Here is a 13,250-nt window from a genome sequence, read left to right on the forward strand (position 1 = left end):
TAATGCAGCCATCATGGCTGTGATAGGATCACTGAGCTCTGATGTGACAAGAATAAGCACGTCAAGATACATGCTTTCATAAAAACACATTTTTCAAAATTGTATTACTGTGATACTGTACCAAATTTCTATTTAAAGTGTTAATTATAAACTATAAACTCTTATTATAAATTCAAAACTGTTATTTATAGAGTTAGAATGTGTTTTGTTTGGTTGAAACTGCAACTATTTGGATCCTTTAATGTTTATGTTTTGTTCTGTAGTGTTGTTCTCTTTTAAAAAAACAATTACCTCCCCTCTGCCTCAGGGGCTGAGTTTCTTAGGGAGCCTCATTCTGTTGATGATACTGGGGTGTTTGCAATTTCAGCAGAACAGCTGAATCCATCACTTGATGAGCTTTGCCGTAGTCAAACCACTGCAATCAGTGCATCTGTTGGGGTCTGGGACCTCGTGGATCAACGAAATCAACAGAGAGAAATTCCCAGACAAAAGTAAACTTTCACTATTCATCTCTTACATACATGACTCGTACATGAATATCATTTAAACTAAGAGTCATCTCTCACTCCCTACGCGAAGGAGAGTTTTTTTTTCCCCAGTCGGAGGCGAGATAGGAAATTGTTTTGTTAAAACATGTCCTGCTTTCTCATGAAAATATGTTTAATGTGACTTTTATTTTTGCAATAAGATGCAGAAAGTGTGGAAGCGTGGTGACGTACTTGCAGGTCATTCAGTGGCTACCGTTGGTAATGGCCAGTTTCATTTGAGGCAAAATAGATGATGAATGGGGGCTTGATCTTCCTGTGCTAATGAATCAGAAAAATTATAACAAACATGGGTGTAAGAGATCATTCTTAAATCTGCATATTTCTTCTGACAACTGAAAATGACTTGGTTGGAAAGGATATGAGACAAAGCCCCAGCTCCTAAACAGAAATGGGCTACAATGAGCACAATGTCAGAATGCATTTCTGAAGTGAAGGACAATTGGCTAATCGTTATGTAAGGCCATTCTTAGCATTGCTTGTCTCTTGTTGTTTCTGTCCCTCTACAGAACAACACCGTCATGAAACCTTACCAATCATATTCCAATCTTTGCCCCATGTAACACACAATGTAAGTGTCCTATGTTATGTCAGCTGTCTATTATGTTTTATCATTTCTAAGTCACCATAGCTTCTAGATAGATAGATACTTTATTTATCCCTTAGGGGAATTCATCCATACTTGTTTCATCATGTACGTGAGAGTGATGTGTAAATCATCAGCATGTGATGATTTACAGTATTAATTATTATTATATTATTATTAAGCCACTTGTTAATACATTTTCATTTCACCAAATGCTTTGCTAAACATTCTTTTTACACTTCTCTGTTAAGTACTTAAAATACATATATGATAAATAACAAATGTTGATATTATCTGATATCATCTGTACTCGAAGCAATACATAGTATTGGTGGTATCTGTAGGTAATCTTGATCACAAAATGGAAAACTGAAGATATGTGGCCTCTCGGCTGGTAACGTTAAATATTTTGCACTTGAACTATTTAAAAAAACATGGCCCTTTACTGTTATGGTTCAGTTTGTAATGATTACTTTTTCACAATGAACTGTTGCTGTTCTGTCATTATTCTTTTTTAAAATAATATCACTGCAAACTGACACTTCACTGTGCATTGCTGGGGCTCCAAACCAGAATGACATTAGGCTTTTAGCTGTAACAAGGTTTCCCCTGCTCTCCTTCATCATCTGAGGTGTAATTAGACAGGTAATGGAGAGAAGAGCAGCTCCGGGCTCATCCTTCTTAATCAAAAGAGTCATAACAATGCAAATACTGACCCATTGTTGACTCTGATGCCTAAAAGACTGATATCATTTTAACTTTTAAAGCAGGAGAGAGACACCAGAGCCCAGCTCAGCCGGTGAATGCAGACGATGATACACACTTTTTAATTCACATGAGGTGGAAAGTTATGAGTCGCCCTGGATGAATAAAATGGATAATAAAATTTGGAATGAGGGAGTGATGAAGCTTTTGGCCTCCCTCCCCTCCACTGCTGCCCACCTCCGTCAAAGCCCGTCCACCTACTCCTTTCTTCTCTCTCGTGAAATGGCACTGACTGTCTGCCTTTCTCCGTCTAGTCCAATATCTCAACTTCTCTCCATCTTCCTCTCTTTTCACCCCCTCTCACCCTCTACCCTCATCTCTTTCTACCTCTCTGCTCCTCCCACCCTCCCTCCACCTGTCTCTGTCAGTCTCACTCTTTCTCCCTCTTATCAGACAGGCAGTGAAGCAAGGGGAAGCTGTCTGCAGTGAAGGCAACAGCAGGGGAGTGCAGGGCCGTGAAATGCAGGGAACCGAGACCTGAGAGACTACAGAGCTGAGGCTGAGTGACTGAATTAAGGGCCTTAGACTGTAATAAAGAGAATATTTATACTAAAAGGTCTATGGATGGACATTACAAGCTTAGTACAAGCTGACAGCTGCTACAGGAGAGACGGTAAAGCTCCCTGTTTCCATTCAGAGGTTAAAAAAAACCTCACAACTCAAAAGCTGGTGATGAAAGAAAAACAAGCTATTGTAAAGCCAGTGTGAATGAATAAATAAAGTCATGTTCAATTGGAATAAATCCATGTCATCATAATAAAACTGGCCTTAATTTGCCTAGTAAAGGAACAGGATCACCACTGCTGGTGGGTGAAAGGAGTCGAGAGATGGAGCACCTGCAGTTGCATAATTAAACAACAACCTGTTTGTGTGCAAGAATACATCTAGAAGAAATTAATTAAACCTTTACAATCAGTGCAAATGAGCAATCAAAGCAGTTCATAAACCGTGGCAATTTGGGGCTACCCATTTGGATGAGAGACTGGATAAGTGTACACAGCCAGGAGAGACCACTACGCTCTTAAAAATGATCTCATGAAAAGGTTCAATAACAATTCCCCAGGTTCTACCTCCAAATCAAACAATGTCTTACAAAACTGGTTCAGAAAAATACATAAATTTAAGTTTTTTGAGTTTAATTCATCAGAGCGGTGGTCAAGTGATCATGGCAAACTTGCATCAGTAATTCATTTATTTCATGATTCATGGCTTTTGTTGTTGTCTTATTGTTATGTAATGTGTTTACAATTATCACCATTAAAGATTCAAACATATATCTAATACCAGTAAAAAACTGCAACTGCAGGTAATCCAGGGAATCTCCTGGATAATGTGTTTCTGGGTTGATCAACAATGGGGATATGATTAAAAGAAAACTTTCAAATGGGAAGCTAAAAAATATTTCTACTTTTCAAGTCTATTTACCCATAAATTACTGAAGCAGAAAAAGTATGGTCTGTATTGTTTTAAATGGATGTTACAAAGTAGCAGTTAATGATAATGTTATTTATAATAATTAGAACGCACGACACTAATGCTGCAACTCATGAGAGCTGAGTTGTTTCCACACGAGCAGCTGGCGGCCGCACAGCACTTTTACCTCTGGTAAATTGTGTTTTTATTATGTTTAGCTATAAGCTTAAACATAGCATTACCATGGCGACCACCAACAGTGAGCCAAGGGAATGACGTCATTTGAACACAATACGGATACCCTCCAGCCATGACCCTGAGAGTAGATAGGAGATATCTGTGTGTGTGTGTGTGTGTGTGTGTGTGTGTGTGTGTGTGTGTGTGTGTGTGTGTGTGTGTGTGTGTGTGTGTGTGTGTGTGTGTGTAGGAGGTGAGATTAAAGAGGGAATTGGGAGAAGAGATGGAGGGATATCGAGCAAAAAAACAGGAGGGATAAGGTTGAGAAAGCAGAGAGATAATGCTCCTTCTGGGGGGAAGGGGTGGGGTGAGGATGACTGAGAAAATCTAAAAATCTGAGAGGCGACCTGGAGAGAGACCCTAATGAAAAATCTGCCTGCAGGTATTCATCATATCTGCAGGCATATCATTTCACAAGCGACAGAGGAACACTGATGTATTCAGGGCATTTGTTTCTAACACATGAGCCACCTGTTGCTGTTTTAAAGCACTTTGGGCTCCAATGTGAGGAGAATACAAGCTGGATCAAAACAGAGCCCCTCCGGTAGTCCTGAAAACTTTGGCAAAGACTAACACAGTATTCACATTATATTGGAATACAAAGTATGCTGCTTTGCATTGCATAGGATTCCTGGAGGGATGGCGGAGGTAATTTAATGTCAAATATTAATTTGCATTAGCCCAAGCTAATGCAGTGTTAATTTTAGAGCCTATTTTGATTTAGTTTTAGTCATTTGATGAAATTGTATATTAGTTTTAGTTAGATTTTAGTTGTTTTCCAATGTAGATCAATTGGTCAAATGCTTGTGGTTCATCTTTAAAAACAGTAACATTGTAACTGATGATTTTCTTCTCTCATATCTACAAATAAGAGAAATATATAATGCACTCCCCTGCACATGAAGTGTCAGCACAGCTCAGCTGCTCCACACCGTACTCCCGTACGTGTTATCAAAAAACTCACATCTTAATATCTTTGTTCATCATTTGGGTTGTGAAAACATCTGATTTCCACACAGTCAGAAAGTAAAAGTTGTTGTCTAGGTCATAAATCAGTTATGAAATTCTACCACACTGCAGAGTTTTTCTGCTGCCGGGCTGCTGACAGTGCTGCCAGCCGCACACCAGAGTGAATGCTAGTCACTAAATAGGACTTTGCATTGAAATAGTTGTTAGTTAATTTGTCCATTTGTCAGCCTGTCACATCAGTGTTGAGTTTTCCTTTGAAGATGAAAAATGTGACACGTTTCATCATAGATCTTGCTTACTTTTTTTTAATGAAAAATATGTTGTCAACAAAATATTTTTTTATATATTTTTGCTGACAAAATAAACACAGGCGCCATGATGATTTGTCATTGTAGTTATGTTCAGAAACCCTCCATCTTTAATCTGAAAAACTACTCCTCATTCATTTGCGCAAATCACCAAATACAGTATAATGGAGGAGGCGTATGCAAAAAAAATTTTAACACAATGATGTGACTTAAGTTGTAGTTTGGACTGATTTTTTGAGAATCATTTTCATGAGTGCTTGTAATATTCAGAGCTATCTGATTTACCACCAAATAAACTTTTCTCTCTTGGAAAGGAAACATCTGGCAATATCTCACAAGCAAATCCAAATGTTGTTGTCCAATAATACAGCACAGGTAGAATGAAAAAAAATCTCAATAGCATGTTGATGGAGCTGTTTCAGAGTTTAGCCATTCACCAGCTGTGAGCAGAGACAGGGTTTTGTTATCCAGTGTGTGTGTTTGTTATGTCTGTAGAAGGTTGAAAAGGGCTCTTGCCGACATTATTGTGACAACTGAACCAAATGACTTCTCTCTTGTCCCCAGAATGGTTTTGTTGGGGTCAGTTTGGAGTGTTGAACACCTCCTGACCATAGAGTTGAGTTGGGCCTTATTGTTACAAAACAGTGGCAGGACCAATTCCCATTGGATCCTCAATTCCCAAATCCATCACTGAGATCATGCCTTGGTTCACTCCCAGTTAATTTGTGTACGTGGACTGTCATCAAATTCAGCGACAAGAGGGCATGAGCTGGATTTCAACACGAGGTCACATGGGAGAAAAAAAACAACAACAACAAAAACTGATTCACTCAATTCCGACCCACAAAAGCTGAAACACACTAAAAATTAAGAACCAAATGACAGAATAAGAACTTAAAATCAGATTAGATAACCATTCTCCAAGCAACCTGTTCAGAAAGTAACATAACCCACATACTAATGTTGTAAAAAAAAAAAAAAAGAAAAAAAAAAGTTAGTATGAATTGTTGAACATATTGCTTATGCTGTGAGGAAAAATAGTCACTCTGAGGTTGTTATGTGGAGATTAGAGAGTGATCTAAAATGGATTAAGGAAGGTCGGTACATCTGTGATGTGGACGTAAAAGTAATTAAAACTCCTTCTGTCCTCTTAGACAAGACTAATAATAATTTATGTTCACTATGTATACTAAAGTATACTATGTATACTATACATACAATAAGTATAGATTTTGATAGGCTACTGTATTGTGAAAAATCTGGTGAGAGTTACGTGGAACAAAAGCAGGGCCCAGAGGTAAAGCAGGTGCAGTTACTTGGTCTTGATTTGTAAACAGGGTCAGTAACAGATGGACAGTCAGCGATGGCAGGAAAGGCAAGATAAAACCAAAAACAAACTGAGATCATTAGCAGAGACACAGAAAGATGGCTGTGAGTTGAAGGAGGAGAAACACAATAGATGATGCAAGAAATGTGGCTGATTGGATGAATGAGGAACAGGTGTGAAGGCAGGTGATGGTCATTAACTTACTCACTATGTCAGCGATCGGTTGACAGGTGACTAGTCAATCAAATATTAAATTGAATTCAAATCAAAAACTAAATTAAATCATAAACATTAAATTAAACATTGAATCATTAATTAATTAATTCAATCAAAAAAATGAATTAAATTAAAACTCAAAATAAATTTAATTATTTTCATTTTATTTAGTTTACTCATAATTCTTTTTTTCCCATTTACATTCATTCATTTATAGCATATCCCACATGTAAAAAAAACAATTAATCAATCAAAATCAAAAATCAAATCAATGGCCATGAAATCTCTGCATCTTAATTTACTTGTGATTTCTGAATAGTGCCTTTAATAAGCTATCAAACAAAAGTGTATCTGAAGAGCATATGTTTGGTTTCATGGATAATTGTCACGGACAGTAGATATATTTGAGTTCATCAGCACTACAAACTGAAACTTTCTTTTTTTTTGATGAGACACATTACCTGCAGTTTTTGACTGACTGTGAGCAGCTCCATGTAACTTAGTAGGAACGAGGGAATGATAGAAAACACTCTGACTTAGCGAATGTGCATCATGGGTATCTGAAATGTCAAGCAACTGAAAAGAGATAAGTTCTCACTTTGTTGCCCAAACACAGATCAATAATAAATTAACCTGAGGAAATGCACAAGCTTTATCTTGGTATATAGGCACATGTAGGTAGTGCTTTAAGCTTTTCTTCTGTTTGGCATTTTACGAAAAATGAGAGAACAATGGGTGAATAACATGATTTGAAAAAATCGATTCAAGTTTCATAAAATTTAAGACGACAGTATAAAGTGCAGGCTTGTTGATCCACGAGGGTTTCATGTGAAATGCTAAGACATAATTTGGTAATATACTCTTCATCTCATTTTAAGACTTTAATTAGCTGTGAAAGGTTGCCACAAAGTGTGACCTTTGAAGAATGGTTATTGCACACCATGAAGCACATTTGAAGAGCTGCATCTAAAAAAGAGAAATTACAAATGAAAAGCAAAATGTTGCTCATTATCTGCCTTATTCAGCTGCTGCAGTCTTGTTGGCTCATCATTTTAAATGATGCCAGTATTTTTTTAAAAAGGTACTGCACATTACTAGATTTTACATTGTGCATGTCCCTTAAACATTTTAAGCAGATCCCGAAGTGTGGTGTATAGTGTGGGTGTGAAAGCAGAGTAAAAGTGATATAAGTGATTTATTAAGCCTGGTTGCAGAGGAAATCTACACTCCCTTGTCTGTCTGCTTTTTAGGAGCACATGGCCCTCAGCTCTACAGAGAAAAAGCAAACCAAATCTAAGGCTAATCCTCTCATCGGTCTCCTAAATCTGCAGCCAGAGACCATGTGACCAGATGAGACTGGAGGAGACAGGGGGAGGAGAGGAGGACAAAGAAGAAAAAGGAGGAGGTGACTGTCTAGGAAGAATAGACAAAGCAGAGATGCAACAGGTGAAGCTTTAAAATCACAAAAGACACACTCATCTGTAAAGTCAAAAATCTAAAACTGTAAGTCCTAAAGAAATAGTTAGAAATTTTGTGAAATATACTTATTCACTTTTTAGTAAGGGATGCCCCGATTAATTGGCCGTCGATCATTATCAGCCAATTTTCATTAAAAATACGTGATGGGTAGATCGGAAGTAATGCTTCTAGTCACCAATCACCTTAGGCCAACCTTAGTTTTGTTAATGTTGGTCAGAGTCAGGCTAGCTGTATCCTCCTGTTTTTCAATAAGTTAAGTTAAGCTGTGGCTTCATATTTAGCAAATAAATATGAACATAGATCAATGTTCTTATTTAACTCTCACCAAGAAAGCAAAGAAGCAGATTTCCCCAAATCTCTAACTTTGCTTAATAAGGACTTGGTTTATCCGTTGCTTGTATTGATGATCAAAACCTTGTGCGGCGTTTTACATGGAAAGACTAACGATTGTTTCATCCAGTGAGTTTTGAGAAAAAAATCATCCCAAAATGTGCAGCCATCGACGGGCTGTGGTGGCCTTTTGTATTTTAACACCAAACCATGTCCTTCATATATGGCGTGGAAGGAATAATTGGGTCTCCAACTAATCCTCACGTCTCTGTGTTTCCTTTTCTCCTTCAAGTTATTTTCCTGCTGCCTGGTGTGACGAGGGTTCACGACACACTAACTGTAACAGACTATCAGACCATCTCAGAATAAACACTGAAGCCTGGAATATATCCAAACCCAAAATAGACACATTGATTAAATCGTCCATTAATTCACAGCACAAAAGGCACTGAAACACCTTGAACAGACAGCGAGTCCATCAACAGAAGCAGAAGCAGTGTATTATACATGACCCGCAGTATTGGGCTATTGTAATCAAAAAAGAGAAATTAGACACAGCGAGCTGAGACCATCATCATCAACACCATCACATTCGACCCTTCAATGCAGCTGGAGGTCTGATTCCTTTCTGCCTCTCACAGCTCTGTGATCAATCAATACGTTTAAGTCCCTCTGCCTTCAGCCCGGTGTGAATGAATGAATATACTCAGAGCAAGAAGGCTCCTCGTTTTCCTCCTGAAAGTCATGAAATTGGCCCAGCGGGTGGTAGATACGGTGGAGTTATACAACTCTGTGTGTGTCTGAATATCAGCACCCAGCACTTCACAGAGTCTCAGAGCTGGTGTTGAAACTATTAATCAAATAAGTGATTTAGTTAATCTATAGTATAAACTCTACTGTAGAATAGAGAAACTCTCCAACAAGTTTGATGATTCTAAACAGCATTTTTTTTCTTTTTGTGGCATTGGAACAAATGTAAACATAACCACATTATAAAGTTCTTATATAGCATGATATAGTTTTCTATTTACAAATTCAGCATGGAGTAAGATTAGATTAAGAGTAAGATTAGACACATACTATTAAAAATGCAATTGCACAAACTCACTTTCTGCGCATTCTACCCTCTCGTCTTGTAAACGCAACAATGGCAGAAGCTCTCTGCAAGACTGGTACGTAAAACAGTTGTTAATGCTAACGTTGGCTTTGTAGCAAACACTTGCAAATAGCTCCTTTAAAGATCAGTTCTAAAGTAATCCATAAATGATTTACCAATTTCTCAAAGTTATCAGAGAAGACACGTATTATGAATCTCAATTTTTCAGGTTTTAGATGCAGCATCATCTCCCTCCAGTTAAGAAGGGTCACTCTCCACAAAGCAGCACTGCCAACAGATAAAGCACACATACCAATAAGACAACAGCTACACCAGTCCGTCTTAATTCCAAATTATATCCATCTATCTATCTATCTTTCTTTACATTCCCTCTGTCATGGTAACTGGACTAAAATAGAAGCTACACAGCGTAAACAGTGAGAGTGACTGTCCTCTGTAACTTTGAAAGCAAAGATGGATCAATAAAGTGCAGTCAACCTTAATCTCTTTTCACTCTGATTATTATCAGCTGTAAGAGGCTTTGACGAACTGAAGGAAGAAACAAAGATTTCCCCACTTCCTGTGAAGTTATTGTGAAATGTACGCTTTAGGAACACCAACACTGAAGCAGTGATCATAAATGACTCCTACTGACTGAAACCACAATGAATATGGAGATTTTTTTTTTTTTTTTTTTCTTCATCTTCTTGACAGGTGCCCATTGTGCAACTTGAAAGGCGCTCAGTCTTTAAAAAGGCCCTTCACATTCATGTTCTTCTGCAGTTCATACTGCGTGGCCGAGAGTTTCACCACAGAGCACAGCTCTTCAACAGGTAGATCCAGACCACCACATGCTGTTTCCTACGTGGGTGGTGCTAGAAGGACGCTCGTCTTTGTTGGTCTGTTTTGTTGGTACATAGTCAAGTGGACAAAAATTACTCTGAATCTTTTAAATATTGCTCTTAACGGGTTTGTTCTGTGAGTACTACCAGACCAGTAAACCATGTCACTTCCTATATCTGTGAGTTGCTTTCATGCTTTAAAAATTAAATTGCATCCAATCAAATAATTTAGCATCCACCCAACTAGGGGTGGGCAATCTAGCCAAAAGATCATATGTCAATCTATTTGAGTAGAATTGCAATCTATGATCTGCATCCTATTTCCACTCTGTTTTTTTGTGTAAACCTGATTGGATGGTTGAAAGGTTGTGATTCGTATCTTTCCGCCACTTTGTTGCTTCTTTCTAATGTTTGCCTGCTTGCCTCTATTCTTCACCTACAATGCTGTTTACAAATCTTGTCACAACCAATCACACATTTTGCTTAGTTTATGTGGAATATTTGTTATGACAGGGCTGTTGTTTATTTATGAGGGGCTATATGTAATTTTGCACTTGTAATTGTCACACTTCAGGAGCTCTTTCACCTCCTTGTAGTTTTGCTGAGGGTTTATCCAGTCCTCCTGTAAATGCAACAGCATTTCTTGCACCCTCTCTAACAACACCACAGTCTCACAGAGCATTTCATCATACGTGACCCTCTCCAGTCCTTCGCTGAGCATCATCTCTTTCTTTTTTGTCCTCAGTTTACCTTTGGCTAGTGAGGCTTGTTCCCTCTGCAGCATGTGTTTCAACCAAGGATTTGCCCAGTCCACCTGTAAATGCATCACCGCATCCTCCATCCTCTCTAGCAATTGCTTAGTCTCACGAGGCTTTCCATCGTTCATGATTCATTTTTTGTTCACCCTCTCCAATTCTTCACCAAGCTTGTCCTCATTCTCCCTAGCCAATCGCTCATCCAAAAAACTTCAGACAAGGCTGCGGTTCCTCGGGTCCTCAGCAATACCCCCGCCAAGTTTAAAGTCAATCAGATGAGCGGTTGTGGAGAAAATCGAAGGACAAAGAGAGAGAAATTTCACAATTTATTAGTATGATGATTACTTATTGCTATGTAAATGCTTCATGTCACAGATGCCACTTTCATTTTTCTCTCTGAATAGATTCCCTCGTGTTCTCAGTGGTTAGTTTTCCCAGCCCGTATCCTTGTGTGAACTCTGCAAACATCACTCATCTGCATTGCCACACCCAACCGCACAACAACAGTGAGATCACACATACTAAGTCAACAGTTAACAACGTGTTTCCCAGAAATATATGTGGACTGTGGAGACGACAGTGGAATGAGAAAACAGGTTGTGTTCGGCTGCTACCTAAGAATGAATTTCTTTGTACAACTAACAACAGTGAGGCTGCATTCACACTGAGCAGCTGGCAGAAAACTACATGTGCTTTGCTTCCAGAGGGAGATTTGATGAATTCTTTCCTTGGCAGACAGTTACCATTTCCTGCACTTTCAGATACAACTTGGCAATAAAAACTGACTTTGAGAAAAAGCATTGTTGCTGTCTAGCAGTGAAGACAAATCAGATGCTGAACTGTCTAGCACAACGGATGCCTGCACACTGTGTTCGTCTGTTTTAATAAAGATTAAGGGCTTTTATGTTGACTGTTCACTTTGAATCTACATAGTCAAACTAACATTACATTACATACATACATAATATAATGTGAGGGTCAATCTACCTACAATCAACTACTATTTGTATTTAGAGGTACATTAAGGCAAACTCACATAAGTTTATTTTACGTGCAGAAATTAAAGATCCACTTAGCCCAGTCACTGTAAGCATATAAAATATCTGTTTCCCTTTAATGTATTTCTGATTTCTTGCTGCATCTTCACTCTGATAAAATTCCATACAAACATAACAGCAGTTGCAAACACCAAGCAAAGAAACTTTTCAGTTGTGTGAAACATCAATCTCACACAATGTACTGTTGAATTTAAAACCAGATGCATGTGAGATTTCTAGAAAAGCACTTTTAAAAATTCCACATTTACATACATTTAAAACCCCACCACTCCATTATTCTACCATCTAACATTAAAAAGATACTGCTTTATAGTCACACACACCCACACACACACACACACACACACACACACACACACACACACAGAATCTGAAAATCTTCAATCTTTTAAGGGCTTTAAAAGATTAGAAAAAAGTTGCTGAGTATCTTCAGGCAGTTTGCTTTGTGTGGAACATAAACATTGTCTGGAGCTGCCCTTTCACACTTGCGGCACACAACAGGGGATTGTCTGTGTCAGATGTATTCTCACCGACCTCTAATTCTCAGTTTGGTTTATGTCAGGGGTGGTGCCTGGATAGAGCAATTGAGCAATGGCTCTATTCACACATCGGCTCAATCAAACATTAAACTGACTTTGTACTATGAAGCTGGAGCAGTAAAGTCAGTCCGGTTCAACTGATTCAGACATTTGCGTTCTCACTGTGAATGTGTATTAATTAGCACCCCCCACAGTTTCCATGAAACCCTCTCTGCAGGAGTTTTTGTGTCAATTTAAAACTTTACTTGCTCATTAAAAGAGGTGTCAGGCAGAATGCGGGGAACCAATCTGACATTTCCTGCTACACAACACAAGTAGTTATTATATACAAAGACAATTAGTCATTTGCTCATCAATAAATCCAGCGGCTCACGTTCATATTCTCACCAACTTTAATTTGTTCTGCTCTCGTTTCTTTGCAGATGGTGAAGGGACATCAGAATCTCAGAGTTTAAGACCGTAACTAAACTCTAACTGCAAACATTAACTCATCTGCTGTCACTGTGGACCTCAGGATGACTATCACTGAAACAGAGGATATCAGGTCTAACACACCTACCTGAGGACCTGATCATGAAGATCATTAAATGCTAACAATAATAATGATGAATAATTTATCAGGGGAAGATGACACAATAGACACCTTTGTGTTTTGTATGCCATTTCTGAATCACACTGCATGCACAGGTGACAGTTGCAGCGCACTCTGAGCAATCGAGAGTTTTATAAGAGAGTTGAAAGAGAGAAATTTGTAAAGCCCTGGGGTCAATAAAACGATCAGGAGA

Source organism: Seriola dumerili, unplaced genomic scaffold, assembly GCF_002260705.1.
Source record: "Seriola dumerili isolate Sdu_G_001 unplaced genomic scaffold, Sdu_1.0 BDQW01000322.1, whole genome shotgun sequence".
Lineage (NCBI taxonomy): Eukaryota > Metazoa > Chordata > Actinopteri > Carangiformes > Carangidae > Seriola > Seriola dumerili.